The sequence below is a fragment of the Quercus suber genome, unplaced genomic scaffold, assembly GCF_002906115.3.
Source record: "Quercus suber isolate HL8 unplaced genomic scaffold, Cork oak 2.0 scaffold_1235, whole genome shotgun sequence".
In the NCBI taxonomy this organism is placed as follows: domain Eukaryota; kingdom Viridiplantae; phylum Streptophyta; class Magnoliopsida; order Fagales; family Fagaceae; genus Quercus; species Quercus suber.
Genome location: NW_027070630.1, coordinates 45397 through 50562, shown reverse-complemented (window position 1 = coordinate 50562; position 5166 = coordinate 45397). Strand labels below are relative to the sequence as shown.

The window sequence follows — 5166 nt, the reverse complement described above, 5'->3', positions numbered from 1 at the left end:
TTTTTTTTTTTTTTTCTCACATTTGACGGTTTCATCCTCACATTGTGCAGTACCAACATCACATGTAACAATTCTTTTCTCATGTTGGGTGATTCCCTTACTTTTTTTTCACATTTGACGGTTTCATCTTCACATTATGCAGTTTCAACATCACATGTAACAGTTCTTTTCTCACGTTGGGTGATTCCCTTACTTTTTTTTCACATTTGACGGTTCCAATCTCACATTATATAGTTCCAATATCACATTTGACAATTATTTTGTCACATATAATAGTTCCTTTATTTTTTTTTTCTTAAATTTGATGATTCCATTGTTATAGTAAGCAGAACCAACATCGCATCTATTCTATTTTTGTTACATGCGACAGTTTTTTTTTCTTCCATTTGGTAGTTCCCTTACTTTTTTCTCACATTTAACGGTTCTATCCACACATTATGTAGTTCTAATATCACATGTGGCAGTTCTTTTCTCACATTTGGTGGTTCCCTTACTTTTTTTTTCTCACATTTGATGGTTTCATCCTCACATTATGCAATTCTAACATCACACGTGACAGTTCTTTTCTCACATTTGGTGGTTCCCTTACTTTTTTCTCACATTTGATGGTTCCATTGTCACATTAAGTAGTATCAACATCGCATCTGACTCTATTTTTGTCACATTCAGTGGTACCTTATTTTTTTATTCTCAAATTTGACCATTCCATTATTACATTGGGCAATACTCACATTACTTCTTATCATACTTTTGTCACATTCGGTGGTACCCTATTTTTTTCCTTACAATTGACAGTTCAATCGTCACAGTAAGTACTACCAATATCACATATGACCATAATTTTACATTTAGGCTTATCACTGAGGTCACTTTTTTACTTACTAATAACCGCTCATGACAATAGTAATTTTTTTTAAGTTATTAAAAAATTTAGATCTAAAATCGAAAACCAAAAAAAAAAAAGCATCCCATGAATTTAGCCCAACCACAATAATTACTCTTGTTCACCAAAAAAAAATTAGCTGGAATTGTCTTGGTTTCTTCCACAAATATTTGAATATACCAATTAACTTCCTACTTATCTCCCTTGGTAGCTTCCATCACATTCAGGGGCATACCTTCCTATAAAATAACATAGTTGAGGTCATTTTCTAAATGTTTATATTTTTATTATTTATATATGATGGTGATCCAAAAATTAGACTATCTCCAATTCGTCCATATTGTCGTTTAAGACAAGAAAGGTCATCCAAGTGTAAGAAGGTCGTCTAGCATGGAGTCACTTGGACGATTGCCAAACACTTAGAAATTTTCAGAGTAAATCTATATCCAAAAGCTTATGATTCAGACCACGTTCTACTATTCTGAAGTAGGGGAAAAATTCTTATTCATCACTCTAACTTCCCACCAAGTTCTTAACTTCTAATGGCGGTTTTAGAAATTAAGTCTGAACCTTCTAACTTCTATCCACGTTGAGGAAGTTATTAAACAAGTAACCACTCAAAATCTCACTATAAAAGGACTCAGCCATATGCAATCAAAGTAAGTTTTTCACCATTTATAGAGTTGAAATTCCTGATTTCAAGAGAGAAAATTAACTTAAGCATCAAAGGATTCTTGGCCAGTTCACCCCAGTCACCTTTGATCTTGTGCTTCTTTCTTTTCAGGCCTTCCAAGCAACCTCAAGCCCATTGAAACCCAAAGCATTCAGCTTACTGATTTTCTATGTATCATCAATATATACTATAAAACTGAAGATGTATAACCTTACGTGCTCTCTAATTGTTCTTATGCAACATTTGCAATTTAATCACAATTGTTTGTTTATTGTGGTGTCTAAGGTTGGATATAGGGTGAGTATACAATTAGCAAGTTATGCAAAAAATCCAATACAAAGATTGTTGGCAATTTTAAAATTTTCAGTAAACACTTGAATCAAAACTACAGATCCAATATGAAATAGTCATCAATCAAGGCCACTACACCAGGTTTTATATTTTTTAGGCATTTTCATTAGATCCACATGTGCGGAAGTGTTAAATAACTGTGTCTGACACGAGTATAACTACCCCAACTAAAGTGTTTATGCATTTTTGTTTCATAAAATTATTATTATATTTAGACCCATCTAAAACAACATAAACATCCTAAAAAATTTCCACAATAACAAAAATTACCAATAGAAAAGCTAAAAACAATTAAGCACAATTGACCGATTTTAACAAAAACGAACAACCCAGTCCTTTTTAAAAAAATTATCAAAATAATTTTGTTATTGAGAGTTTAGCATATTGATCACAATGATAAATGTGAGTCTCATTTGAGTCAGCAGAGCCTCCACTAGCTCAGTTTGAGAGAGCCTTAATAGCAACGAAATGTCTTCGTTGTTGAAGACTTATCGGTGTCACAAAGCACTTATCTCTCTCTCTCTCTCTGGGTTTCACAAAATTTATACTAACTCGTCATTCTAAAGCCATTTGGTATTTGTTCCTATAAAATATTGGAACATGTAATTTGAACATAATTGGCTGTTAAAAGGTCAATTTTCATCTCTATACTTTGTTCGAATTAGCATGGTGGCAAGTCGGTATATCTTTTTCCGAGCAACTCTGGTTCGAATCCTTAACGCCTGCAATTTTATTTTTTTCAATTTTCAATTTTCGGTCCATAAGCTAAAAAGCCCAAAAGATCCTACACCCAAGAAAAACTCTTATTCATCCCAAATCTTCTTTCCTTCAATGTTAGTGATAACAACCACCGATTTTCCTCTCTTTCTCTGCCCTTTTGTTCGAAGTCTCCACCGTTTCTCATCACTAAAAATCTCAGCACATCTCATCCTAATTTTTTAGTTTTCCATCTGTGGTTTTTGCTGTTTGACTTTTGTGTTGCTGAATTGTTATTAATCTTGTTTTGTTTTTGTTTTCCTTTTGGTTTCGTTGGGCCAGGGACAGACACAGGTGGGGGCCCAGGCCCTTCTAACCCAATTTTTTTTTTTTTTTTTAAGTAGGTTAATTTTCAAATTAAAAAAAAAAAAAAAGACTTGGGTCCCTTTACAAAAAGCTTGGGCCTCCTCTAAAATTATAACCTAGCCGGCCAGCCCACATGTCAAAAAAAAAAAAAAAAAAAAAAAAAGAAAAGAAAAAAAAGTTTAGTCCAACAATGTAAACCCAGCAGTCCGACCGAAGGCTCTAGTCTCTAAAGTCCAAACGGAAAAACAAAAGAAAAAAAGAAGAAAAGAAAACCTAAGGTTGAGGCAAGACAGAGAGAGTGAGAGGCTTTTCAAAAAAAAAAAAAAAATACAGTGAGAGGCGAGAGACTTTGCCACTGCCCACGCCATGAGGCTGCCAGCACGCGAGAGCGGCAAGACCAATCTTGCAGACCCATGTGACACCCACACCTACCACGCAACACCCATCTCGTCGTGACGCTGCTACTGGCTTTGATCTGCTTCAGCCATCACACTCAAGTATTTAATCTATCCTTCAAAATCTCAAAATCTGTGCTTGTGGTGTTTGTGTTTTTATTGATGAGGAATCTGTGCTTGTGTTATTTTTTTTTGGCTTTTTGGCTCTGTGACTATCTTACTGATGAGTTTGTGTTTGTCTTTGTGAATTGTGACTCTGTGCGACTATATTATATAGATAAGAGAGAGAGTAGAGTCTTTAGATATTAGAGAAAATATCAGTGTTTGACTGTTTGTTGTGTGGGAGTTGGGCAATAAAATAGGGATAAGTTACAGGCTCACAGCAAAAGGAAAACTGATTCAACTTTTAAGGATAAAAGTGTTTGTCGATAGTCCATAATAAGTTCATAGGGTCGGGAGTGGGATTGGGTGATTGGGTCAGTGACAGGAAAAAAAGAAGAAGAAAAAAGATAAAGGCAAAGATAAAGATACATAGACAAAAGATAAAAGACAAAAAAGACAAAAGACAAACATAAATCATATAATATAATAAATTGTCACCAAAATATATATATATATATATAGTGGAAACTCAGAACATTACAGAGATGTTTACAGTGGATCATGATATAGGAATAATATATTGGTCCTCTTTATTTCTTTTTCTTTTTTATTTATTTATTGAAAATTGTACATCTTCTTTGTTTAGGAATAATATATTGGTCCACATGGATCATGATACGGAGAACGAAGGGAAGGGTGATTTCATTGATGTGGAAAAACAGTGGAGCACTGTCCTCGAAAAAGGAATAGATCAATTGATTGATGCCCAAATAAATGGTTTGAAATTCAATTCATAACAATAGGTATATCAATCCCATTTGATTTTATTCCTAAAATATATTCAACATCTTTAATGGAAATCGGTAACCTCTTACCACAAATATCCAATGCACACGAATTTTGGTTAAAATGATCAATTAACCATTTGCATAAATCTCTATCCAAATTTATAAACTTCAAATCCAACAAACTACCAAACCCTAACTCTTGAATGACAGATTTTTGTCTTAGATTCAATTTGTTAACCATTGAATGAACGCAACCAAGGGTACATTGAGTATCTAATGAACCCTGCATTATAAAATGAATAAAAAGGGTTTTATAACGAAATTTAATACATAGTGATGCATTCTAAAAGTTTCATAGGTAAATACTTACTTTACGTGGTTTGCAAGGAATATTATGTTTTAAATTTGCATAATTTTCACAATTCTCACGTGCTTCCCTCCTATACTCTAATTTAGAGTCTTCATCAAGATTTTTCCACTTTTTTGTAATCTCATCCTTAACCTGCAATTTTAGATTTTCATACTCAAGTATGATGTCCATGAATATGTGAATTAAACAATAATAATAACCTAAAAAAAGTATAAGTATTATTTAACTTACAGCTTTGCTTATCTTGACAATGCCTTCAGCTTTCATCATTTCTACTTGCTTTTTACTAAAAATCCAAGTTGAACAAAACTCACTTTCTTGAATATAACAATAGGATAAATAAAACAAGTGAATATATACTAAATTGCATGAATCTTACTAATAAATTATAAATGCCCCAAGTGGTCTTTTCGGGGGCCTAACTTGGAGAGCATCTTGCTCTTCAATGTTCTTCACTCTCTCCATACTCCTATTGCAATATAGCATGAAAAAAAAAAAAAAAAAAAAAAAAAAAAAAAAAAAAAAAAAAAAAAAAAAAACAA

General features: G+C 32.9%; 1 long non-coding RNA gene across 1 annotated transcript; it reads right to left on the bottom strand.

Moving 5' to 3' along the window:
• Window positions 1-4524: 4524 nt before the first annotated feature.
• LOC136065861 (uncharacterized) lies at window positions 4525-5115 on the bottom strand. Its single transcript, XR_010627476.1, has 3 exons — window positions 5004-5115; window positions 4856-4910; window positions 4525-4756 (listed from the first exon to the last, which is right to left on the bottom strand). It is a non-coding gene; the product is annotated as an uncharacterized LOC136065861 (long non-coding RNA).
• Window positions 5116-5166: the final 51 nt, after the last annotated feature.